This window comes from Juglans regia, chromosome 9 (assembly GCF_001411555.2).
Source record: "Juglans regia cultivar Chandler chromosome 9, Walnut 2.0, whole genome shotgun sequence".
NCBI classification, from domain to species: domain Eukaryota; kingdom Viridiplantae; phylum Streptophyta; class Magnoliopsida; order Fagales; family Juglandaceae; genus Juglans; species Juglans regia.
This window is the reverse complement of record NC_049909.1, coordinates 7,358,738-7,386,271: the sequence shown is the minus strand read 5'-3', so window position 1 is coordinate 7,386,271 and position 27,534 is coordinate 7,358,738. Positions and strand designations below refer to the sequence as shown.

The 27,534-nt window shown below is 38.7% G+C and overlaps 1 protein-coding gene and 1 pseudogene across 2 annotated transcripts in view; one reads left to right on the top strand and one right to left on the bottom strand.

Annotated features, from left to right (window-relative positions):
- LOC109001242 (F-box/kelch-repeat protein At1g74510-like) overlaps positions 1-27,534 on the top strand; it is a 945,981-nt gene that overhangs the window by 692,840 nt on the left and 225,607 nt on the right. The gene's annotated exons all lie outside the window — the stretch shown is intronic.
- Positions 1,202-2,607, bottom strand: LOC109001226 (annotated as a pseudogene).

Here is a 27,534-nt window from a genome sequence, read left to right as displayed (position 1 = left end):
TCCTATTTTTGTTCAAATTCAAATTTAGATTTTAATACTGGAACGTTTGTATATATCGAGATACGGAATTATGAATATACGATTGAACTAACGGTTTGGAAATATTAATTTCTAAGGTTGGAATTTATACCTGCGAGCACAATCCAAAACACCAAGACATGCAACCGCCATGTATTTAGGAAGTTGTAAAAGGGAAGAAAAACTTACTTCATAGAATAATAAATTTAAAGAATGATGGATAATATACACAACAAGAAATCTGTCCTTTTGCGCAGAGGTAAGTTCACCGCAAAAAGCATATATATCGCCACCATATATTTCACTTGGCCTCAATTTGTTCGCAGCAAACTAGTCAAGAAAAACAAGTCTAGGTTGATCAATTGCGATGAACTTTGATTTTTTGTCAGAAATAATAGTTTCAACTAAAGTATAAACAGTTTTGGCGCTTGATTAGTTCTCCGGAAATAATTATTTATGGCGAGTAGTACGCGCCGAAAATAACTATTTTCGACAATAATTACTCGCCACAAATAAAGTTAAACATTTAAAAAAAAATCTGCTGCGAATCGTAATTTACCACAAAGAACAATTATCCAAAAATATATATATATAAAAGCATAAAACCGTATTCATCAAAATCCAAGCCATGCACTAATTTTATATTTTAAGAAAAATCTATAAAAATCCAAGCAGAATAAAAATTAACCAAAATCAAATTGAGAGACCAAATCAAGTTTGGTGCAACTGAAAGTAACAGAATTTCCAAGCTCTTGCAAATGATCACCTTGAACTCTAAATATTAAACACCAAGATCGATCCTCAGACTTATGATTGAAAAACTAAAGCAACTGTTCTTGCCACAGCTTGTGTTTCTGAATAGAACTTTGAAGTTGACCAACCATTTAACCCCATCAATCAATGAACTACACAAGGGACCAGAGGCACATTTTTGGAGAAGTTGCTTTGCAAGCTTCATCAAGTTCTCGACATCCTAAAAAGCAGGAACACCAGAGCAGAAAGAAAGCACCTTCTTGCACCATTGCAGGGTAGAATGTGCACCTTGAAGTTTAGGAATCTCACAAAAATCAAAATGAAGAGATGATCCACTTTTTATGACAGATTCAATTTTAGAAACTACACATTCTATTTTCAAAATAAGGCATTTGCCCATTCCATCGCATATATCACTCAAAATCTTTGACTAAGAAACCAACTCCTTCATGGTGAAATAGTTCTGGTTCTTGGCTAGAAGAACTTGTTTCAACTTCTCTTTGATCTCCTCGTTGATCAGGTTGCCATCTTTAGCAAACTTTGTAGGAGGCTGGAATGCATTAATGCAAAACAATGGTTTATTAATGAAGTGGAGATTAAGAAAAACTCCAACTTGACGAAGATGATACTATGCTCGTTCCCCACCAGCATTTCCTCCCGTAGTTATCATTGCAGCAGGCTTGTCAGCCCAGGCATTTGGGGGTCTAGATGCCCAGTCAACAACATTCTTCAGAGGTGCTACCAAAGGAAAACAAAACAACTCAAATTCAAGATGATGATAACACCAAGTTGAGATAACAATGTGATAAGGCCTTTTCAATTTCAAATTTGTATTTCATATGTGTATTGTTATATCTGTATAGAGTTCTTATTTATAAATACATAGCCTTCACCTATATTACGATAAGGCAAATAGTTCACTCATTGTAAAACTCTTATACGTTCCCACAAATGTAACACATATAACGTGAAGTTGAGGTATGGATAAGAGGTGTGCCCAAGATATTTATGCATAATCTTCATTTTTGTACAGAAATTTTGCAGGCAACACTTCAAGATTCTGTTTTTATTGACAGTTTTTTTTCACTTTCCGTCTGGGTAGTCTTCTCTATACTAGGTAGAACACAACCTTATATTTTTATCGAATTTAGCAAGTGTATTTATTATTTCCAAACTTAGACCGAAAGGAGCAAACCCCCAGGCCCAAGGCCTTTACCAAACTTGAACAAACCTGAAAGTACATTAATTGGAGAATGAGAGAAAGGACAGTACCAGAGAGGGAGAAATTATACTCAGGCGAAGCAAACAGAACACAATCAACTTCTATTATTTTCTGACGAAAAGCTTCAAGCACTGGTGGGTAAGTTCCATTGTCTTCAGGATCTGTATTTAGCATTGGTAGCTGCTCAATCTCTATGTGCTCAATTTGCATGTCGTCGATCGAGTCCTCGCATAGTTGGATTGCTACAATAAAACCCACCATACCAATAATCCATTTTTATACAGAAGAATCAGAGAGAAATCTTATCCAACCAGAAACTAAATGTCCTTCTATGGTGATTAGGGTAGAACCCATGTAAACACAGTCAATAAATATATCATTCATCAACCAAAAAAACATTAACGTATTTTTTTTTTCTTTTGAAAAAAAAAATTAAAAAATTTCATGTATGTATCATGATCTATTATAGCAGGATTGGGACATAAATTATAGGAGAGTTGAGAGAGAAATGAAGTACTGACATGAATGAGGCCTCGGTGGTTGGAATGTTTACGAAGAGACCCAGATATGGCTGCCACTCTGACTACTGGCTTTGCTTCTTCCTGATCCTCCATCTTTCTGCCCCTCTTTACCTCTGAAATTGAAATAAAACTTGTCTCCTGATTTTCGTTCTACGGGAGAGAAGGAGAGACAGCTTGGAGTGGGAGAAACGGACGGAGAGAGATAAAGGAGAGGGAGAGAGAGAGAGACGCACACACAGAGACGAAGATAGAGAATGAAACAAACGGAGGATTGAGAGACTCACCTCCTCAACGAGGTGGCGACGGCACGGAAGCATGCACGGCTTGGGAAGGGCGGCATCAAACTCATAAACGATAGAGAGGGAGTATCGATATGGGGGAAAAGAAAAAAGCAGGAGAAAGAAAAGAAACAAGGGGGAAAAAGAAAGAAGGGGACTTCGAAGGATTTTAATCTGACATTTTGCAACGGTTACAAATCGTCAAAAATACAGCGAAAACGTCGCTATCAAAGACCCATGTGTGCTATACGTCGAGGTTGTATGTGCGATTATATTTGCGGCGACATATTGTCGCCGGAAATAGTATTCTTAGCGGTGATTTTCTCCCTCTCCAGAACAAAAGCACGGCTACAGTAATAAATGGCTTCTGCCGTCCAATTGCTGCTCACCGCAATATGTTTTGGCCGCATAAACGGCTTTTTCTTGTAGTGATATTATCACATCAATATAGTAAAAATATAAATAAGTATGACATTTTTCGTTTTAATCCCCAAAATCTCCCAAAATCTGTTGGCTGAGACACTTGAACATCTAGATCAAACCGATATATAAGTATGATATTTTTCATATCTCCATCCTTTAATGTACCATTAGTAATTCTATGTAATTAAGAGGGGAACAATTTCGATCCCCATTTTAATCCCTAATTAGACTGTTGTTGTCAATGTGTTAATGAACATTAGTTAAAGAGAAGCAAGGATGATTCATGATGTATGCATGGCATGAGTCCTACGTACGTACGTAAATGCTTTACGAACGCGGTATTGAACTATGGAAAAATCTAATTGTAAATAATTTTGCGCACTAATACGCGCATTCATTCAATATGATTGGTCATAAATTAGATTTTATTAAAAACAGTACTAAATTGAATTTAGAATATGAAGGCAACAATATTAGTACGCAGATTGGTATGCAAACTTGCTTGTACATAGCAAAACTCTTGAACTATATATTGATCATAAACTGAAAGACTGAACTTAAAATCTTTTGAATTCGTTGTGCGTACGCTAAAATAATGATCGGCCTATGTACGTAAAACATGTATAATAGGTCACCTTTTTCATAAATGTTGGTGAAATCACCACTTATCTCAAAAGGTTAAACTGATAGAAAGAGGTAGATTTATTTTTATTTTATATTTTAACACTCCTCCTCACGTATGAGTCAGACTCTCTCTTAATAGGTGGCCCAACACGTGAAATATTTAATTAAATGAGGTAGAGTGTAAAGTCAGGGTTCGAATTAACTTAGGATCTCTGCTCTGATACCATGTAAAATCACCACTTGTCCCAAAAGGTGAAACTGATGGAAAGAGATAAATTTTATTATTTATTTATATCTTAACACAACCCAACTATCATATTGAGAAAGCTTTCTTTTAACATCACAAATGAGCATGCATGCCTTTACTGTCCAAAGTGGTGTATGTCCCTTTAATAGCCTTGACAACAAGAAGAGCAACCCCTTCTAGTATGATCCTCTTGAAACCCAGCTCAATTCTCAGAATAGTTGCATGAAAGGCAAAATATGTTTCTGCTAACAATGGATCTGGAAATAAGGATTTGTTTAACCTCATAGTAGCCAATACATGCATGTCCTTCCCAGTCCTTTGCAACACTCCCATGCCAATTTTGCAAGTGCTCTTGTCAACTGCAACATTCCAATTGATCTTGCTGATATCCTTTGGAGGAGCAATCCATTCACATCTGTCCACTAGGGCAAGAGGCTTTTGAGTTGGAGAAGCCAGATTTGTATCTCTTAGGTCCTACATTCTTTCAAAGATCTGATTAAGTAGTCTATTAGAAGTGATACATTCTTTTTGGAAGACGAACTCGTTCCTCCTCTTCCAAAGACTCCATGTCACCACTACAAACTCTATTAATTCATCACTATCCAAGCTATGAAGCTTAAAGATCATGATGTCCTTGAAAGTCTAGTTGATAATTTGTCCCTTTTATAGCTGCCTTGAGCATTGAGACAAGACATCCCTGGTAGACTCACATGTCCACAGTGCATGCTCTATTGTCTCTTCTTCTTGATCACATATGGGGCACTTTGGGTTGTCAATAACCTTCCTTCTAAACAACTTGAGGTTAATAGGCAATCCATCATGACATGCTTTCCATATAAACAACTTCTCTGCATTGGGAACTTTTAATCCCTACAGCCTCTTCCGATTTTCCTTTTGATGGGTGCCGACTTAAACTTGACCCATCCTAGAAATATAGATGGATTTGGATCTAGAGTGTTAAAGTCGGGTTTCGCAGGCCTTTGGGTCAGGTTCCAGCAACTCAGGTCTTCAAAATGTGGGTCTGTGAAAATAGAGAAGAAGACAACTAGGAGAGGGTGGCCTTGGGGCTGGAGAGTCTCTGATGCCAAAGTTAGTAAATTATCTTGGAAGTTTGTAAATAAGTAAGAGAGTCTAAGGATTTGAGAGAGTTACTCATACCTGAGAGTTATTATTTATACCGGGAGCTTGGGAGGGGAACAAATCATTTTTGCCCCATAGAGACTTTATCTTTCATACTGTTCATTTTGTCAGAGTCCTTTAATGCAGCATGGCTCTGCAATGGCATCATTAATGTAGCATGTAGCTTGAATAGTGGTGCCATTAATGTGGCATGGTTCTCTAATTTTTTTTATCTTCGGTGAACTGGCGATGCTCCCATGTCAAATGATCAAGGGTTCCCCACCTTTCCCCACTCTACCCTGTACAAGTCCCCACAATCAGAATGCAGTCGAGATATGTCAAGCATGTCTGTCCCATCAACCATATATTTGCTTTTCCCTGTAGGTTCCTTTCTTTAAGGGTAAGCTTAGACCTTGGAGTTGGGTGTCAAGTTGAGGCCTAGTGGGCTTGTGAAGTGGGAAAAATTTACAGTTACCCCGTCAATTCCTCTCGGAGGGGAATTTTACCTCTGCTCCCCCAATTAATCAGCTTTTGCACTTGAGACTACATGGCCTTTTCTTTCCAGGGGTGGGGTTTGTAGATTCTAGGTGCTCACCTGTTGCATTCTTATTCCCCCACTATGTCCGAGTGGCCTTTTTGTCTTTTAGTCTATACCTTGCAACAGTTCATCTCCAACTTTTATGGTTGTATTTTGACGGTTATGGTCCTCATTAAATGGCGCCTCTTCAGTCCCTTCATCATTACTCCATGTCAGGCAGTTATTTATTTCCCACGTCGCATCATTGGATACACTCAGTTGGATTTGCGGCGAAAGTGGGATTCTAGTACCTGGTGGGGCGCATGAGTTTCTAGTGCCTCGGGAGATCAACCATCAATCTTGCCTATATAAAGCCCTTTTCCCTCTCAGAAATGGTTTACTTTGCTCATTTCCTCTTCTACTTGGTGTTCTGTGTTCTTTTTCCGCTTTTAAACATCTTTCTTTGCATCGTTTCCTTCTAGTTTCTCTTCTTTCCCTCTGATTACAAATGGATCCCAAGAAAGCCTCTAGTCCTTCTAGATTGGTTGGACCTTTCGACATTATTCGGGTCACCGATGATCAAGGAGGCACCGTTTCGGAGGAGTTTACTGGTTTCTTGTGGTGTTCGGAGGTGACTTCCACTAAACTGGAGCCATTGAGGGAGACCTACAGGGTTCCTCGGGTGGTGGAACTTGTAGTGCCTCCTCCTACCAAAAGGGTGGTGGATTATGAAGGTTATGCTAGCAAGGTTGCGGTGTACCCTTCCATGTTCTCCTGTGGCCTGAAGCTACCCTTCTGCCGACCAGTGCGAGAAATGCTGAGTCTTTTTGAGTTGGCACCTATTCAACTCCCTCCAAGCACATGGAGGATCCTTATGTCATGCTACATCATCTGGCGTCGCATGTTGGAGGAGGCCGAGGCCGAATAACCAGATTTTACGGCGCGCGATTTTTTCCTCTCCCACAATATTCTGAGGAAAGGTCATGACATCTATGACTTCAAACAAGTCCAAGCATTGGATCGGCTGGAGGCGCAGTATACTGTCGTGAAGGGTTGGAATCATCGATTCTTGTTTCTATTTGGCGAGGGATGGGAGTTCCATATCAGTCAGGCCATTCGACGCTTGTTCCTTGTTTTCGCCATATGGGGGGGCCGGGGATGGTGACAAGGGTAGCTGCCCTAGTGCAACCCCAGACGAGATACTCAGGCTCAAGGTCATCCATGACGGCCCATCCGGACGATATTTTTTTAGAGGCTCTGCTAGCTGAGGACAGCCTTTGTCGGTACCTGGCTCCCATGGGCAATTTATGCTTCGACATAGTCTTCCCGATAAGGGAGGTCACGTTCTGAGCCCACAGCTACTCACCCAGCCCGCTGGTGGAAGGGAAAGGGAAAAGGCCCTGGAGGATTTCCCTAGTCAGATCTGATTCTGACGAACTTGCCATTCCTTCCTAGGGTCCTTCTGCGGTGGTGCTCGTTATCCAGCCCAAGCCGTCATCACCCAAGAAGATGACGACAATAGCAAACTTTCCTCGCTCTGTACTACTGGATCGAGGAGTTATCGCTGACGCTCAACCTGAGCCATCGGTCCTTGAGCCTACTGCTGAAACCATTCTCGCGGTCGAGGTTGTCTCAGCTGGTCATGAAGTGGCAAGGGCCATTACTCTAGCCGAGGAGACGACGACGGGCTCTCCTTTGCTTGAAGTAGACACGGCGCCTGCTGCCCCTGGCGAGGACGAGCACTTTCGGCCGACGGCTTCCGTGGGTCATGCCAACCGCATCTACAAGATGGACGGCAAGCTCAAGAGGCTATTCTCTAGGGTAAGATCTTCACTTCCATACTTCTTGTTCATTTCCTTCTTTGATTTTGACTTTTGTGGTAGGGATTGGAGCGTCTAGTAGCATTCATTATGGATGACTTGGAGGAGTTGGTGAGCATGAACAAAACGCTCTGTTCGCTTGCACAATTGGCTTTGTGTTATGCTGAGAACGAGCGGAAGAAGAGAGAGGAGGTTGAGGAGGCGCTCGCTTCCGAGGCAAGGGAGGTGTTACAGAAGTCTTTTGACAACTGTTAGCAGGAGCCTGGGCAGCTGCAGGCTGAGAATCAGGAACTACACAAGCGACAGGAGTCCGAAGGTCAAACGAAAACGTGGCTGACGGAGAGGTTCAATGAGGCTTCCAAGTCTCTAGCAGACAAGAGAAAGGCCCTGGAGGAGGAAAGGAAGTGGAGGAAAAGCCTGGAGGCCAATCAGATCCAGGGTCTGCGGTAGGAGTTGTCTTATGTTTGTGGTGTCCATGATGATGTTTGGTACCGGGGTTACATCGATGGCTTGGAGCGGATGAAGACTCACGTCTTCCAAAATCCTCAATGTGACCTTAGGGCCCTGTGTGTGCGGGAGCTTTCTCCGCATGAGGTGCCCTTACTGGTAGCTCTGCTGGGAACAATCTCGCCTGCTGATGGTTGACTCTCCTTAACAACACATCTGCGGCTCCTCTGATGGGTCTTGCTCTTCTCTGCTGTTTGATACTCTGGCTCTAGGCCTCTTATTCCAAAGCTCAACCACCTTGCTCGTATAGAAATACATTCTCTTTCTTCATATCCTGCATCTAAGCTCGTCTTCGAGGTGATTCCTGTCCTACTTACCAACCTGTCTTCACCTCCTCCAATAGTTCCTCGTGCCTATCCCCAGAAGGCAGGCGGTTCCTAGAAGCATTTTGGCGTGTTTTGTCATCGTACGATCAATTAATTGCCTCATTACATCCCTGTTAATGTTTTAGAGGTAACCTCGGGCGTTATCAGCACATCATAGTGATGGAGATCTCTGTCTGCCACTTCCACCGGAATATGATCTGATTAAACTTTGGTTCGCTACGCCTTACAACTTTCTTTGTACCTCTGGGGTTTCATGTTGTAACTTATTTTTTGTAACTCTATGGCTTCATGTTCTAACTGGTTCTTTGTGACTCTACGGCTGCATGTTATAACTTCCGATGATTAATGATATTACCTTATATTTTGTTGTATCCGGCTATTTTTCTTCACTCATTTTCTCTGTTGTTTCCTTCTTCCTCTTCTTTTTTATGGCAGGCTTGAGGGGATTTTGTCCTAGGAAATTATAGGCTCGGCGTTCGGCAGGGGGTGTTATGGCCACATAGGGCCTTATGGTCCACCCCGCCAGCGCCTAGCCTATTCCCGACAACCCCACAAGCTGACAGCTCTCCTACCCACACTATTTTAGTCTGCCTTCGTTAAATAGATGTTCTCCTGAGGCTTTTAGTGACTTTGTTTGACAAAGCCAATGTCTCTCCACGTTTTCCTTATGCCGATTTCCTCTTTTCACCGTATGTCTTTTGAATGTGCTTTACCCTGCCTAATCCTTGTATTCTTCCATTTTACGTTGTTGTGCTTTACTTTGGCATGTAACTAAAAGAAAAGAACAGAAGTATTGTCACTGTTCGTTGGCCTTCGCCCATTGCCGCAACTTGGGGAGATGAAAGTACTCCCCTAGGAGTTAAGTTGTGCAGGCAAATTCCGGCTGCCACCTTAGGGGAGAGGCTGGGTAGCGTTTCGTTAACCAGCCTCTGTGCCCCACCTGAGTTGCATCATGGTCGCAAAGCTGGATATGAATAGGCTAGTCTACTCTTTACCGCAATGATGGTCGAGATAAATTCTTCGAGTAGCCATGGGGCTGATCTTGATCTTCACTACGAGGAGACAAGGCGGCCTATGGCTCAGCCAGTCTCCTTGGTCCGCGGGGAGGTAAGCGTTCCGGGCAGTTTGGAACTGGACCCACTCTCATCCGTTAGCATTTTGTATTTAATCCCTGGTTGGAAAACAAGGATGCTATCACAATTTTATCCTTAAGAGCAGGAGTTAATTTCGCAAACTTGGGCATTCTGGCCTATGTCACAATGTGCTTGTTGCCTTTTCCATGTTGCTAGTGTCCATGTTCGTCGGTGTAGTATTTGGGCGGTCAATGGACTTAGCCCGCACTCCATCGAGGAGAGGTCAGAATGCCTCATGCCAAACTGCCTATTTGTCCCCCTAGGAGGTTGTTCGAACAACGATGTGGCTGATCCACTCCTTCACTACGATGGGGGTCAATGTAAGTATTCGGACAGCCTTGGGGCTAGACCCGCCCTCCTTTGCGGGAGGGACAAGGCGGCCTTTGGCTTAACTCGTCCCATTGTTCCTCGAGGGAGGTAGGTTGTTCGGGACGTCTGTTACTGGACCCATTCCCCCCCGTTGACACTACAGGGAATGGTAAGTTTGGGTCAGGCTGGTGCTAATCCCACAGTTTGTTGTAATAGAGATTGGGGTAAGTTATTCGGGTAGCCGTTGGACTGGTCCCGCTCTTCGCCACGAGGAAATAAGGCGGCCTCTGGCTCGGCCCGTCTCCATGGTTCGCGGGGAGGTAGGTCATTCGGGCAGTCGATATCTGAACCCGCTCCATCCTGTTGGCACATACGAGGAAGGTAGATCTTCGTCTTCGATTAGCTGAGGAATACCCGCACTCCATCGGGGGGGATCAGAATGCCTCAAGTCCAACTGGCCCTTATCCCCCTTGAGGAGGTAATCGGACAACGATGTAGCTGGTCTGTTCCTTCGCCACGATGGGGGTTAGGGTAAGTATTCAGGCAACCTCGAGGCTAGACCCGATCTCCTATGTGGGAGGAACCAGGCAGCCTTTGGCTCAACCCATCCCTTTACTTCTCGCGGGAGGTAGGTTGTTTGGGAAGTCTGATACTGGACTCGTTACCACCCGTTGACACCACAGGAAAGTGTAAGTTTGGGTCAGGTTGGCACTGATCCCACATTTCGTCGCAGTGGAAGTTGGGGCAAGTTATTTAGACCGCCAGGGGCTATATCCGTACTCTGCCACTGGGGCACAAGGCAGTCTTTGACTCGACCCATTTCCTAGCTCCGCAGGGAGGTAAGTTGTTCGAGCAGTTTGGAACTGGACCCGCTCTCGCCTGTTGACGCTTACAAGCAAGGTAAGTCATTTCTCTTCAGGTAGCAGGAAGGATAAGGCAACCTTTTGGCCTACCTTTCCATCTAGTATTCTGAAGGGGAGGTAATTCAGACAGCGATGTGGCTGGTTCGCTCCTTCACCCTGATGACAGGCTGGTCCCTTTCTCCGGGACAAGGAGGTTGAACCTCCTGCTTATCGATCATCCTTCATGGGGAGGTAGGTTTTTCGGGCAGTTTGGGACTAGACCCGCTCCTACCCGTTGACATCGCAAAAAATTGTAAGTTTGGGTCAGGCTGGCGCTGATCCCACACTTTTCCCTGGCGGAGGTCGAGGTAAATTTTTCGGGCAAGCTCGGGGTTGGACCCTCTCTCCGTCGCGGGAGGGACAAAGTAGCCATTGACTCACTCCACCCTTTTGGCCCCATGGGAGGTACGTTATTCGAGCAGTCTATAACTGGACCCGCTCCCACTTGTTGATGCTCATGGGGAAGGTAAGCTTTTGTTTTCTAGTGGTCGAAGGCCAACCTGCACTTCTCCGCAAGAAGGATAGAGCAGCCTTAGGCTTTACACTCGTCCTTTTCACCCCGCGGGGAGGTAAATTGCTGATGGAGATTACGTTGATGGAGATTTCATTGATTTCGTCGATGGAGATTACGTTGATGGAGATTTTGTTGTGTCCTTGAAACTTAACATTGAAATAGAACACTCAGTTTATTAGGATCTATTGCATGTGCATAAAAACATGAATTCGCAATAATTAAACTCGCTTAGCAATAGAATTTTAGTAGATGTTCAACGTTCTAGGGATGTAGCAGCTTGTTTCCTTGGGAGTCTTGGAGCCAGTAGGAGCCCGAGCAATTTGTGGCGGTAACCACGTAAGGGCCTTCTCATCGAGAGCACATTGTTGTTCCTGTCTCTTTAAGTACAAGATCTCCGACCTTGAATGTTCTCTAGTGCACCCGCTTGTTGAAGTTTCACTTGGCCCTTCTTTTGTTGGCCGATGTTCTTATCTCTACCTCCAGTCTGACTTCTTCCAAAAAATCAAGTTGTTCCTCCAGCCGCCTATTCATTGGATTCTTGCTCGAAGTGCTGAACTCTGTAGGTGGAGATTCTGATCTCTACTGGCGGCATCGCCTAGTGGCTATAAGTGAGGGTGAAAGGAATTTCCCTCATCGGCGTTTTCACCGTAACCCTGTAGGCCCACAAGACAGCAGGAAGTTCATCTGCCCATGCCCCCTCTCTATCGTCAAGTCGCTTCTTGAGCATTCCCATCAATGTTTTGTTGGTCACCTCCACTTGCTCGTTAGACTGGGGGTGTCCCAGGAACGAGTACCGAAACTCAGTCTGCAATTCTCAACACCAATTACTGTAGTGCTCATAATAAAATTGTCTTCTTTTGTCTAATATGATGGTGCACGGGATGCTAAATCTGCAAACCACCATCTTCCATAGGAATCACATGATGTTGTTTGCCGTGATGGTTGCTAGGGCCCCTGGCTCGACCTACTTGGTGAAGTAATCCATAACTGCTACAACAAACTTTACTCCTCCCTTGCCAGGGGGAGTGGGCCGACCAGGTCAATTCCCCACTAGGTGAGAGGCCAAGGTGAGGTGCTCGACATCAATTCTTCCATCAAGCAGTGGGGCACCTTAGCTTATTCTTGGCATTTTTGGCATTTCTGCGCATACTCCTCAGCATCTCGCAGGGCCCGGGGCTAGGAATACCCCTTCACTACCTTTCTGGCCAGCGCCTTTCCTCTTGAGTGACTGCTGCAAATCCCTTCATGTATTTGTGCCAACAAGTACTGCTCTTCTTTAAGGGAGATATACCTCAATAGAGCCGTCGAGTGGCCCTTGCAGTACAGAATTCCCTTGATAAGGGTGTAATGCGATGCTCAGTTTCTGATTTGTCTGGCCTCATGTCTGTCTTTGGGCACCTCATTGGTATCCAAGTACTTGAGTATGTACCCCACCTAATCTAGGTCTCCGAGCCATATCTCCATTACCTCGATCCCTACAGTGGGTACTTCAAAGATTCGAATCACAGTCTGCTCTGGCAGGAGGGAGTCTTCTTGTCCAAACACCGCATGCTCTAGCTTATCCGCTTTCTAATTTTTTGCCCTCGGCACCTGTTGAATCTGGAAGTACTTGAAATGGGGGCGCTTGACTTCTACTAGCGCCAAGTATTTTTTTAATTTTTCACTCTTTACAGCAAACTCCCCTCGCATTTGATTGACCACCACCTGAGAGTCAGCCCGTACTTCAATTTCGGCAGCACCAAGAGACCTGGCTACTACCAGCCTCGAAAGCAGCGCTTCATATTTTGATTCATTGTTCGTGGTTTTGAACACCAACTTGATGGCGTAATTGTACTCCTCTCCTTCGGATGTAACGATATGCACTCGCACTCCCCCTCCAACCTAGCAAGATGAGCCATCCACGAAAACTTGACAGGGCTTCACGGGAGGTACATGATTGCTCTCTGTTGGGAAACTAGTAAACTTAGCACTTGCCCCTTCATGGTGTTCTGGGGTGCATAGTCTATGTCAAATTCACTCAGCTATTTTGCCCAGTTCATAAGCCGGTCTAAGCCGTCCGGTTGTTGCAGGATCTTTTTCAAGAGGATTTTTGTGAGGACCCTTACTAGGTGAGCATGAAAGTACGGGCGCAACTTGTGCGTGGTTACCACCAGAGCAAAGGCCAGTTGCTCTATGCGGGAGTATCTAGCTTTGGCCCTATGATATGCTCGGTTGGTGTAGTAGACTGGCCTCTGGACTCCATCTTCTTCAAGCACTAATGCTGAAGAGACTGCTTGGGAAGACACTACCAAGTACAAGATCATCATTTCCCCACACCGGGCTTTGTTGAGGAGCAGGGGGCTTGTGAGGTACTTCTTGAGAGCCTCGAACGCCAAGTTGCACTTGTCATCCCATACCTATGCCTTTCAAAGAACCTTGGAGAAAAGCAGGCACTTGTCAGTGGATCTTGACATGAACCCGTTGAGAGTCGCTACTTGCCCGGCCAATCTTTGCACCTCGTTTATGCTTCTGGATGGGGCCATGTTTAGGATGGCCTTCACCTTCTCGAGGTTGGGTTCAATTTCGCATTCCGACACCATGAATCCCAAGAATTTTTCCGATCCGACGCCCAAGGCGCATTTTGCCTGGTTCAACTTCATATGGTACTGCCTTAGTATCTCGAAAGTCTCCCTCAAATTGTTCAAGCGTTGTTCCAGAGTCCCACTCTTAACCAATGGGTTGTCCATGTAGACCTACACGTTTCTTCCTACTTGATTTTTGAACATGCGGTTGACTAGCCGCTGGTAGGTGGCCCCCATGTTCTTTAGGCCAAAAGGCATTCTCATGTAACAATATAGGCCTCAATCGGTGATGAAGGAAGTCTTATCCTCGTCCTTGGGGTTCTTGCAAATCTGGTTATACCCAGATTAGGCGTCCATGAAGCTGAGCATATGGTGGCTCACCATGGATTCAACGATCAGATCGATGCGGGGAAGTGGGAAACTATCCTTCAGGCAGGCTTTATTGAGGTCGGTGAAGTCGACGCACATTCTCCATTTGTCCTTCGACTTTTTTATGAGCACCATGTTGGATAGTCATTCCGGATAATGGGCTTCTCTGATGAATCTAATGGCTAACAGGCAGTCCACTTCCTCAACTATGGCGACGTTCTTTTCTACATTGACACTTCGGCATTTCTGCCTCACTCCTTTGGCCTATGGGTCTATGCTAAGGCTGTGTTGTATGATTTTAGGGGCTATTCCGGGCATGTCCTCGTGCCTTTAGGCAAATACGTCTTGGTGCTTAACCAGGAGTTGCTGCATGGCGCTCTGTGCCTCAGATGTCATTTCGATGCCGATCCTGGCCATGGCTTTTGGTTGGTCCGAGTTGAGGGGAACAAATTCCAACGGCTCGTTTGGTTCCACCTTTTTGAGCCTCTGTTCATCTTGGATCTTGCCTTCGGCTGGTGCATAGACAGGAGGTAGTGGTAAGGTGCAATCATCCACCGTCTGTGGCGAGGTGCAATCCCACAGACGGCACCACTATTAACGTCGTGTTTCACCTGCCTTTGGGTCAGGTTCCAGGAACTCAGATCTTTAGAACTTGGCCCTGCAAAAATAGATAATAATGCAACTGGAAGAGAGTGGCTTGGGGTCGGGGAGTCTCCGATGCCAAAATTAATAAATTGAAAATTTGTAAATAAGTAAGAAAGTCTAGGGATCCGAGAGAATTACTCGTACCTGGAAGTTGCTATTCATATCGAAAGCCTGGGAGGGGGACAGATCGTGTCTGCCCCCATAGAGTCCATATCGTTCCTACTGTTCTTTTTGTCATAATCCTTTAATACGGCGTGGCTCTGTGACGGCGTCATTAACGTGGTGTGTAGCTGGGTAGTGGTGTCATTAATGCGATATAGTTCCCTAGTTTGCTTTATCTTCAGTGATCCGTCGATATTGCTCCCATGTAAGAGGATCAAGGGTTCCCTACTCTGCCCTATACAATTCTCCACAATCAGAATGTGACCGAGGTATGTCAGGCATGTCTGTCTCATCAACCATCTATTTACTTTTCCCTATAGGTGCCTTTCTTCATGGGTGAACTTAGACCTTGGGGTCGAGTGTCAGGCTGAGGCCTAGTAGACTTGCGAAGTGGGGAAAATATAAGATGGAAATTTGTATTCGTAATCATGTCGTTCATGGAATGTAGATACCAAAGAAAATGTTAGATTTCCTTAACCAAAAGACACAAAATAGTTTTCGTTGTTTGAAGAAGTTCTAGAAGAAGTTCTACAAAATAACTTTTTCAATGAGCTAGAATGTGGGGATATTGGTGGGATTGGGTTTCCGGAGAAGAAAATAGATGGAGGGTACAGATTCTTTTTTAAGGATCACATAGGATTGATGAGTCTCAAATAAAGAAATATTGGCAATTATCCATAAATATTAAATTTACAAAAACTCTAGCTCATAGGTGCAAAAATTAGGAACTTGAGATTGGCCTGAACAGAGCCCGCTTGGGGGAGAAGTTTGAAATGATTTCATATCATATTAGAGGTGCTTATATTTAAATAGTTATAAGGAACTAGCATGATCAATTTGATGCTAATACCCACAGCTAGCCAACAATATCCAAACTTTTATTTAAAATTATTTGTTTAGTAATTATTAAATTTATTAAAATCTCAATATGAAATACATACTTAAGATATACAAATCTTGCACAAACTTTTTGAAAAAACTTAGGATCCATATCATATATAAATCATTTTTCGTTTTTAATAATGTGGAATGTCATGGCATGCATAAGAATTTTTTTTAAGAAAAATTCTATTTGCAGTCCCTATTTTGATGGAAAAAAGTATTATTTTGATAAGGATATTATTGTAATTTTAAAACAAATTAAAGATAAAATTGATTAGGCTTGCAATGCAGCCCTATTTGGAGATTGTATGTAGCATTGCTCTTCTTTTAAATAGTTAATGAAACTTTGATGAAACTATTCGACTGATAGAATCAATTAGGAAATCTAAAGAAATTTTCTGAAAAGAGAATTAAGATTTATATAAATTTAACGGGTAGTGTTAACTTCAAACTTTCAAGTTTACTTGTTGGAAATGTTTAAATGAAAGAAAGCATCATGAGAATACGTTTTTTTTTTTTTTTTTTTCACCTTTTGATAGTAAGAAAATTCCATTATAGAATCAAGGACTTACAAGGAAGCCTTATCATCCCAAACAATTTGGGATATAGGCATAGGAATCACATCCTCCCACATTACAACATTATCTACATGCCAAGCATAACGAGCCAACCCATGGGCAGCCCCATTACCTAATCTATGGACATGTTGGACAGAACATAAGTTAAACCTTCTCATAAGATTCTTGGTTTCCTGCAGCACATGAAATAAAATTGGGAAATAAGCAATTGTTTCATCTTTTTTATTTTTTATTTTTATGAAAAATTGACTTCATTTTATTAATGAATGAAGTTATAGCTGTGACTAATCAATATTGAGAAAAAACTCAAATTACAAGCCAAACTACATATCTATGGAAGCTTCCCCCCCCCCACACACACATCATTGTGACAAACATTGTTTTAATTTCTAGAAACTCTAAACTAAGAGTATCATTCTCTATAAAAAAAAAAAAAAAAAAAAAAAAAAAAAGTTCACCATCTCCCACCTCCTGGGAGGAAAGGGTAAAACAACCTCCATCTTCCAAAGGAGGAGAAGTAAGTACCTCCTCCATCCTCCAAAAGGAGAAGGAAACAACCACCCCCATCCTCCAAAAAAGGAGGGGGTTCCCCTGCTATAGACATAAACCCAGTAGTCTATTTCTTTTATTTTCTAATACAAACACAGAAAAAAATTACAAACACTTAAAAAAATTGAAGATACACTGCAAAAAGAGGCTACAGTGGCACATGAAGGACACGCACCACTCTAGAAAGAGGTCGGGCAGTCGATCTGGAAGGTACCAGAGTCGCTAGACCCAGAGATGCTGCGCGTGGCAGCAGTAGTTGATTCCTCACAGTGGCGTGTGGCAGCCACGTGCTTACTACGACCCACGCGTGTAGGTGACACATCGCTCCTTTTGACGCAGTGTTCGGTAGTCTGAGAGAGATAGGCGGCCTAGGAAGCCCCCGGTGGGGAACTTGGTGTTCTCCGACCACCGTAAAGTCTCCAAACAACACTCCACCTTTATTTGGCCTAAAAAAATACAAAAACAAAGAAAAGATACAGACTAGAAGAAAATGCACTTGGCTGAGAGGAGGAGAAGGGAGGGAGGAGGGGGGAGTAGCCGAAACTCCCACCCCCTCAGGCTTGTTACGGTTTTGGTGAGTTTTCTAGATAGAAGTCAGATTCTATCTCTAAGTTTTCTAGCAACTGTTTCATCTTGAATAGTCTAGATCATCATCAAACAGTCACTCTCAAGAACTATTTGAGTAATCCTTTTTTGCAAACAGAATTGTATACCTCTAAGCATTGCAAGAAGCTCCACTGCCTCAGGCTCAACAACATTTTGTTCTTTCATACTAACAACAAATAAAACATCACCATTCTGGTCACTTAAAATTTCCCCCATTTCCGCCCTATGTTGGTCTAAGAACATGGTGTCATCTACATTGAGTTTAACCAAACCAGAAGGAGGTGATTGCCATCTGCAATAATACTTCAGATTTTATTGTGGTGACTGCAATAAAGTTAGTTATTTATTAAGAAAATACTATAGTCACAAAGGGATTACACAAAAATAATCTCATAAATTGAAGTGGTTTGACATGGTTCATTAGATTATAAAATTACTTTTATTATAAAGTAAATCTAACGGATCAGTTGAAGCTACATTAAGTTATGGAATTACTTTGTGTAATTTTTTGTGTGGATGTAGTAGTACTCTTCAAAAATTAAAGTCATAATTATTTATTATGTTTCACTTGTAGATCTATTATTTCATATCACATCAAAGGAGGTTGAGGATATGATGATAAATAGATTTTTTCAATAAAATTTCTTTCAATTTTTTTGGAAACTGTTTAGATGTGTTCTTATCATATCTACGGTAGATAATTTGAATAAAGTCTTTTAAAATTATGTTTTGTATTGAATATTGATATAAAAAAGTAAAAATTGTTTTAAATAAAATTATGTTTTTATTTTTTGTTTTTGTAAAAGTTGTTTAAATTTTAAATTTTAAATTTCTTATATTCATTAAAATTTAGCAAATAACTTATGAAAAAGTTGAAATAGTAAATTTCTTTTAAGATTAAAATGTTTGTTTTGAAGTTGAATAATTTTTTTAAAATATCTGATAAAATAATTGAGATGAAATGTAAATGTAGATGAGTTGAGTTGAGATAAAAGTTGAAAGTTGAATAAAATGTTATTAAAATATTTTTAATATTATTTTTGTTCTATAATTTAAAAAATTGAGTTATATATTTTATTTTATATAAAAATTTTAAAAATTTATAATAATTAAATAAAGTAAGATGAGTTAAATTGAATTGAAAAGTTTTATGAAGATCAATAAGCAAGCAAAGACAGTCGATAGAGCTGCATACCAATGCCGCAATGCCACGTAGACTGGAAAGAAACACCTATTGGACTGAAGTCACTGAACAAGATGATCCAGGAGCTTTGACGTTTGGCACACATCTAAACTAGCTTTGCTTTATGAAAAATGATAAATGAGTACGGCTAGAGTCACCATTTGGTTCTGTTAAGAGTTACTGTTGATTTTAGTATATATTTTTTGATGTATTTTTTTACAGTTATTGTTTATAGAAATTTTTTTAATATTTTTAAATATTTTAAAAAAATAAAAATATATATAATATTATTAAAAAACATTTCCTTAATCATGAAGTAAAAAAAAAAATTATTAAAAAATACTTTTTTAATCACGAAGTAAAATAAAAAAAATAATTTTTTTTTACTTCATGATTAAACAAGTATTTTTTAATAATATTATAATTTTTTTTATTTTTTTTAAATATTTAAAATTGTTAAAAAAATCTATATAAAAATAAGTGTAAAAATAAAATACATAAAAAAATACATAATAGAGCCAACGGTGACTCCAAGCGGGAGCCACCAGCGGTGGCTCTATCATTTTCCATGATAAATATATATTATTTTTTATAATATTTTATATAATAATATTTTAAAATAAGAGATATTTTTTGATAAAATATTTTATAAAATTAATATTATTTCTATAAAAATATTTTTATATTATAAAATATATTATGAAATATCTTCCTATATATTAAAAGAGGCTATGTTGATATGAACAGTAGTGAACAGTTGTTGATGAACAGTAAAGAGGCCTTTTTTTTTTTTTTCACATGTTTCTTTTGTTTCTATTTGGTTTGAAGAGAGAGAGAGAGTTGGAGAAATAGGTTGGTACGTGCGAATGACAGTGTGCAACAGAGAGAGAAAGGAAGGTTTGTGGTGGCTGGGTCTGCTAGAGGTTGTTGTTGGCCTGAGGTGGTGGAGGTGCGGTGGCCTGGGTGGCCGCATACGACTGCGAAAGAAACAGCATCGCGTGGCGGACATTCGTTGTTGCTGCCTTGGTCGCCGACGTGAGGGGGAGTCCCTGGCGGTGGTCGTGAGGCTGGGTGGCCTCGTACGGCGACGCACATTAACACAAATGGGAGAAACTTATTTCTGTTGGGTTACCGCGGGGGATATCGACGATGGCTGGGTTGGTGGTCGGCGTGAGGGGGACTCCTCAGTGGTGGCGGTGAGGCTGGCCAGTGCACGATGGCGCCGGGCTGGGCTGAAGGAGAATGGGTCGTGGGCAATAATCGGGCCTGAGGAGAGAGAGAAAGTGAGGAAAGAAAAAAATTAATAAAATTACTATAATATTTATCATTATTATATATAAATAAAAAATAAAATCACTATAATATTTATCACTATTTTTATATAAAATTGAATAAAATTACTAAAATATTTATCACTATTATGTAAAAAAATATATTATTTAGGATGGATCTCAAATATACCGAATTTTTTTAAAGATATTGTGCGGAAGTTACACACCTTAAAATTATAAAAATAATTTCTTTTGTTAAAATTTAGAAATACAATTATAAAAGTCTAAAAATATATTTTGTTAAAATTAACTTATGAACAAAGCTTAAACTTGTTTGTACAACATAAATTATAACATATTTTGTTTCCAAGTAGACTGTAGGACAATAACTCTTTAGGTTTTTTTCTAAGATATTTTAATTATAATATTAAATAGTTATTTTAGAATATAATTTTAAAGGTGGCTTGACTTGAGTTGTTAAAATCATATATCGTTAAATATAATGGATCAATGTAAAAATAATAACTTTTTATCTTTTTATTTTACTCATATTTTCCTATTCCTTACACCACACACAAAATATTATACATAATTTTTTATTTTATTTTTTCTTTAATTTTTTTTTCTTGCTAAATGTATGATGTATGGATGATGAATAGAATAATTTATTTAATATAAAAAAAATTATCAAGTGTGATGTGTGGTAAAGAATGATGAATAGAATCGGGTCAGAGGAGAGAGAAAGAAAGTGAGGAAAAAAAATATTATAATATTTATCACTATTATATATAAATAAAAAATAAAATCACTATAATATTTATCACTATTATATATAAAAATAAAATAAAATCATTAAAATATTTATCACTATTATGTAAAAAATAGATTCTTTAAAGTGGATCTCAAATATACCAAATTTGTTTAAAGATATTGTGCATATTTCACACACTTTAAAATTATATAAATAATTTCTCTTGTTAAAATTTAGAGATATAATTATAAGACTGTAATATTTATCACTATAATAAATAATTCCTCTTGTTCAAATTTATATATAAATAATTTATCTTATGAAAACATTGATTTAAACTAATTTAAAATTTAAATAATTAAAATATAAATAACATATCATATATAAATTTTGGGTTTTAAATCTCAACCCTTCATCTTAAATCTTTAGATTTAATTTAACGGTAGAAGTTCAAAATTTTGATTTAAAATAACCTAAAATAGATAATTAAAATATAAATCATATATCATACACTTAAAATTAACTTTAATTTATAAAATACTAATTTTTTGTAATTAATTAAAAGATAAAGTTTTACTGAATATTTTTAAGAGAATAATATTATATCATACATTTAAAATTAATTTAATTTATAAAATATTAATTTTTTATCATTAAATAAATGATGAAGTTTTATTAAATATTTAAAAAAAAATTATCTAATTAATTTTAATTTTATAACAAATAATTAATATAAATAAATAATAATTTTATTTTTGTATATTAAATTATTTTAATATTTAAAATTATATTTTATTTTTTTCTTTAATTTAATAGATGACAAACGTGTTTTGTACGTTTACTCAGTTACCTTTTCTTGCTGTATTACCTTAAAAAAAACCATCAATCATTTCAAACAGTCAACACCTCTCATCAAACCCACATTCAATCATCTGTCGGGACTGGGACCCTCCACTCGGTCTACGTGTCTCATAACCACATCTGCTGCTAGCTTAGATTTCTTCATCTTCCAAATGCTTTTGTCGTAAATGCTGTGATTGTTACACCTGGCATCAGAGTAGCTAGGGTGGTGGGCTCCTCATTTGCACCTAACAAAACCCCATTCCCGTTAGGTCGCCTTCGTGCTGGCATTATTTATCTTGAATTACACATTAATATAGCCTTTCGTGATTGGAGAAAATCCTATTTTGTAACAGAAATGCATGCATTGGGGAAATCAAAATTTCTTCTTATTTTTCGTTTCCAACTAAAAACTGTCCAAAAACAAAGGGGAAAGAGTTATCGTTTGTGCCGCAAAATAAATGTAATTTCCACGTTGCTTGGTTGCGAACCATACATCTGTCTTCTATTGCCACGAGCATATATGGATCGTATGGAGAGGAAAGGGCCCGCCCATATTCAATCAATTTTTACATAATTGACATGTAAAGGACGATTAATGTCTTAGAAGTGCCAAAAAGAAAATGAACAACGAGAAAAGGACGTTATATATATAAAAAATGTGCTCATAATTAAGCACAAAAGGTTGGGCCTATATAGAATATTAGGTTGCGTTTGATTCTTAAATTTAAATGAGTTCAACTCAATTTAATTTAATTTTAATCTGAGTCTAATATTTAAATATTTAATTTTTAAATTATTAAATTTATCATAACTTAAAATCTTCTTATATATGAGATCCATAATCTTTTTAACTTAAAATATTTTTATATGTGAGACTCACAACTATTTTCAATTTTTCATAAAAAATATTAAATTTATTTTAACATCTAAACACATTTACTCAATTTAGATGGTCTCATATAACTCCCTCCACAATTCAGCTCACTGCTATTCATAAAAAATTCAATTCACATTAACTTAGTTCAACATCCATACGCAGTCTAACTCCAACCAACATTTTGGACCATTTACTAGGATTTTCTTGACTTAGAGGTGTGAATCAAGGATCACATTTATAAGAGATCTAGTATTCATGTACAATTGCTCCCAGCTCTCTTCAATTTTAAGTAGTCCTTTACATGGAAACTCAAGTCCAATATATATATCATAGTACTCTTTCTACGATTTTGTTGTACTATATATCATATCATGCTAATTTCTATAAGAATACATGCATCCATGATCTGTAGAAACTACGTATCATTACTAGAAAAACAGACTTTTGTGATTAATTTATTACGATCAAAAAATTTTTTACAATCAATTTTAATTGTAAATAGTCATTTCGTTAGAATTATCTAATCGTAAATAAATAGTTTTCTTATAGTGTATACGTAGTACTTCAAGTCATTACAATAAAGATGCAACAGTTATATATGTACGTGCATGTATGTCTCATAAAACCGAACCCAATTAAAATATCTTCTTTTTGATCGCTATATTTTTGCACCATTTTTTTTTGTTTTTGCTTTTATATTTTAATATGGGATCACAGTCGATCACTTTCTTGAGAATCTTATCATGATCTCTTTAATTAAATGTCTCTCTTTAGTCTCACACAATAATATAATTCTAACGACTCTAAACAATATTCACTGCAAAAAAATGAGTATTTGTGGTCGAATTTTTTTTATATATAGTGATTCTTGCACATCACTTTGCAAAGGTGTTTTAGAAACAAATCTCCTACGTACTACATATATAATTTGTCTAGTTTTATTAATTTTTTATTACAAGAAAATTATTTATTTATGATTAGTTTATTTTATGCGAAAATGATTATTTCTTATAAAAATAGTCTGTTTTCATCGTAAATAGCTAGTCATTATCGTCGTAAATAATCCGTTATAAATATTTATTTTTCTTATATTCATTATAAAAAAATTACTTATTTGTAATTAATTATTTTTAATAAAAATAATTATTTTTTATTAAAATAAATCTATTTTTATCATAAATAATCGTTATTTTATGCCCGTATATGCGGACAGATTACCGAACGAGAAAACTGCATTGGAAGATTAATGTTGGAAAAGAGTCCAGCAAACTGTTTTAAGCTGTAGTACTTATCCATGATGTGGACAAACTGTACCATGACTCTAACACATTTGTCGTATTCATTTTTGCGAATAATTGTAGATAGTGAGAACGGAGCTACTACTTATCTTTAATTTCAAGGAAGAAGATCGACGAAGTCATATGACTAATATGAATCTTGTTAATTGCAAAACATATATAATTTATAAACACTTTTTTGACTATTTCATGCAGCTCTAAAGTCGGAGAGTATTAATTGGGCGGGCAGGCCGACGTGGGCACAGCCAAAATCCGAGTGGAGCGCATGTACAGCCATGCGCGTCACGTACGTAGCCACCTCCACCTCCGCCTCCACGTTCATTGATCATTCATGTTAATGACACAAGAAAACAAAGGAAGCTGCACTCTGGATCTGTTGTAATTTTCTGTTCACATTGAGCAGATACGTACGTACAGTGTATAAATTTGAATTTCTTTATTTTATAGTTTGGGTTATCTTGTATTGATTGTGTTTTAGAAAGAAGGAAAATGCTACTAGTTCCGCTCTTAAATCTCGTTCTTATATGCCGCTTGACGTGGCCTAACAAGTCCGCACAATTTATTCATTTTAAAACCCAAGGAAAGCAACGGAACACTATCTCCTCCCGCGCACTCTCCTTCTTGCCCATCGACCCCGCTACTGACCCTGCTCTCAACAAAGTTCCTCTCCGACCTCTTCTCTCCTCCCCTCCATCTCCGACCTCATCTTCGACCACAGCCTTTTTTTTTTTTCCTCCCTAGACCCATCGGCTTCCCCCTCCCCAGACCCACCATTTTGCCATCTCCAGCCCCACGAGTTTGAGCCCCAAGAGTTCGTGGTCCCCTCTCGACCATCTCTTTGACAGAATCTCTAAGGTCTTGGTTTTATTTTTTTTCTTGATTTCCTCTGCACTAGGGAGGCCAAACGTCTTGTTTTTTGTTTTTTTGTCTAGATTTTTTTTTCTTCTAAGCTATGTTGCAGTAGTATTGTTATGATCCTTACTTATTGTACTAAGGAAGAGAATGTAAATGGAATGATGGAGACATTTGTGAAAAAAAGAATTGCAGTTGAAATGTTTGTGAAAATGTTTGTAAAAACTGAAAATGGAAATGAAAATGGTCTCTCAGTGTACAATATAATACAATGGTCATTGCCCACAAACATTGATATATACCATCTTCTTGATTGCAATGGTCACTATTTTCAACATAGATGTCATAATGCTTATTTCATTAGGCTTCATTTGGAAGTTGAGCTCATCTCAATTCATCTCTACTCATCATTACAATTTTTTCAAATCTCAATATAAAATATAATAAACAATTCAAATTTTTTAAATCCTAAAATAATAATAATAATAAATAATAATATTCTAATAATATTTTATCATCTCAACTCAACTCAACTCAACTCACTTCAACATCCAAACCCACTCTAAATATTCATCTCTAGCTCTCGTATTACAACTATTTTTATAAAACTTTATTTTAATATCTTTGTTTCACATGTTCGATATTTGTAGACAATTTGAACGTTACAATAGATGCCGACATATAATTTTTAAATAATGAGTGTGATCAGGTAGAAATTGATAAGGAGATTGGAGGTGATGAAATTATTGAAGAACCTACGATTGGAATGCAATTTTCATCTATAAAAGAAGTGCATGCTTACTATATGAAGTATGGTAAAAAGAAAGGGTTTGGAGTATCCAAAAGGAATATTAGACAGGATGACGATAGGACGGTAAAATGGTTTTGCTTAATATGCACGCGAGGAGGCACATCGAAGAGTACAGTTGCCAATGTTATGAAACCAAGACAAACAATAAAGATGGGGTGTAGGGCTATGATTAATGCAGTATTCAATGTGGAAGGTGGATGGATATACTATATCTAAGGTGATATTGGATCACACACACGCTTGTAGTCTGGGGAAGGCAAGACGTTTCAGATACCTTAAAAAAATTGATACTCGTGTCGCTAAGAGGCTTGAAATAAATGATGAGGTAAGAATAAGGTTGTCCAAAAATTCTAAGTCTATGGTTGTTGAGGCAGTGGGTTATGAGAATGAATGTTGAAACTACATGACAAAACACGATGACTTCGCCTCGGGGTTGGAGGTGGTGTAGCTCTATTTAACAATTTCGAAGATATTGCAAAAAAGAAATCCGGAGTTTTATTATAAGACTGACGTTGATAATGAGATGCAGTTAAAAAATGTATTTTGGGCAGACGCCCTGAGTAGAGCTATGTATGAATCATTCAGGGATGTGATTACATTTGATACAACATATATGATTAATACGTATAAAACGCCTTTTGCACCATTTGTTGGTGTGAATCACCATGGGCTCAATCCTACTCAGGTGCAGATTGATATCTAGTGAGGATGCAGATACATTCGAGTGGTTATTTGAGTTATGGTTGGAGTGTATGAATAACCAACCGCTAAATGCAATCATCACGGACCAAGACAAGGCCATGAAAATTGCAATCTCGAGGGTATTTCCAACTTCTAAGCATCGATTTTGCTTGTGGCATATAATGAAAAAGTTTTTTGAAAAATTTGGCTCACATTGTCAATATGGGGAAATCAAGAGTATCCTACATAGGTGCGTGTATGACTCTTTCAGTCAGCACGAGTTTTATGAACATTGGTGTCGAATGCTCGATACATATGATTTGCATGAGAATGCATGGTTAGTATCACTACATAGTGATTGACATTATTGACATTTCTTCCCAGAGACACATTCTGGGAAGGAATGTCAACCACACAGCGAAATGAAGGAAAGAATGCATTTTTTGACAACTATGTTCACTCTAGAACTACTCTGAAGCAATTTGTTGACTAGTATGATTCGGCCCTTAGGAGAAAGATAGAGAATTAAGCAATTGCTAACTTCAATTCCTTTAACAGGGACATTCTTTGCATCAATTGCTATCGTCTTGAGAAGCAATTTCAAAGTGCATATACTCTTACTAAATTCAAATAGGTATAAGAGGAATTTCCAGGATTTCTATATTTGACTACTAAGGAGATGGGGTGTGAGGATGGTATATATACGTTCGTTGTTGTGGAAGAGGTTCAAGTTGGTAATGACTTATTAAAACATGTAACCTTTAATGTAGAAGTTGATCAAGATCCCCTTGATGTGAAATACAGTTGTAAGTTATTTGAGTTTAAGGGTATTTTATGCAGACATGCTCTCTGTGTCTTAACTCAGATGGGCCAACATACAATACTATCAAAATACATCTTGGATCGGTGGAAGAAAGATGTTAAGCGAAAATACACATTCGTGAAAAGTAGTTATAACACTACTAGCATCGACGATGCACGAAGATATGATAGGATCCAAAATTGCTTCTATGAACTGTGTTCCAATGCTTCAAAGGCTAAGAGCAGTTGTGTTAAATTGATTAGTCAGATAGAACAGTTGAAAACACAGTACTCTGGTATCGCTGATCATGATACTAGCAATACAGTTGATATAACTCCTTCGATGGAGGCTTTGACCCCTAGAGTTCGTAGTCCGTTGGTAGTTCGGAGTAAGGAAAGACCACCGTCTGAGAGAAAAGTGCACCCTACTGAGAAGAGTATTGAGAAATCCATTACGAAAAGGTGATTGCACAACAACCAAGCTAAGGTTCCTTTTTCTTAATGTTGTATACTAAATTTACAATTCACTTGGTCTTTAATGTTATGTTGTTTTTTATTTAATTTATTTTTAAATTATACTT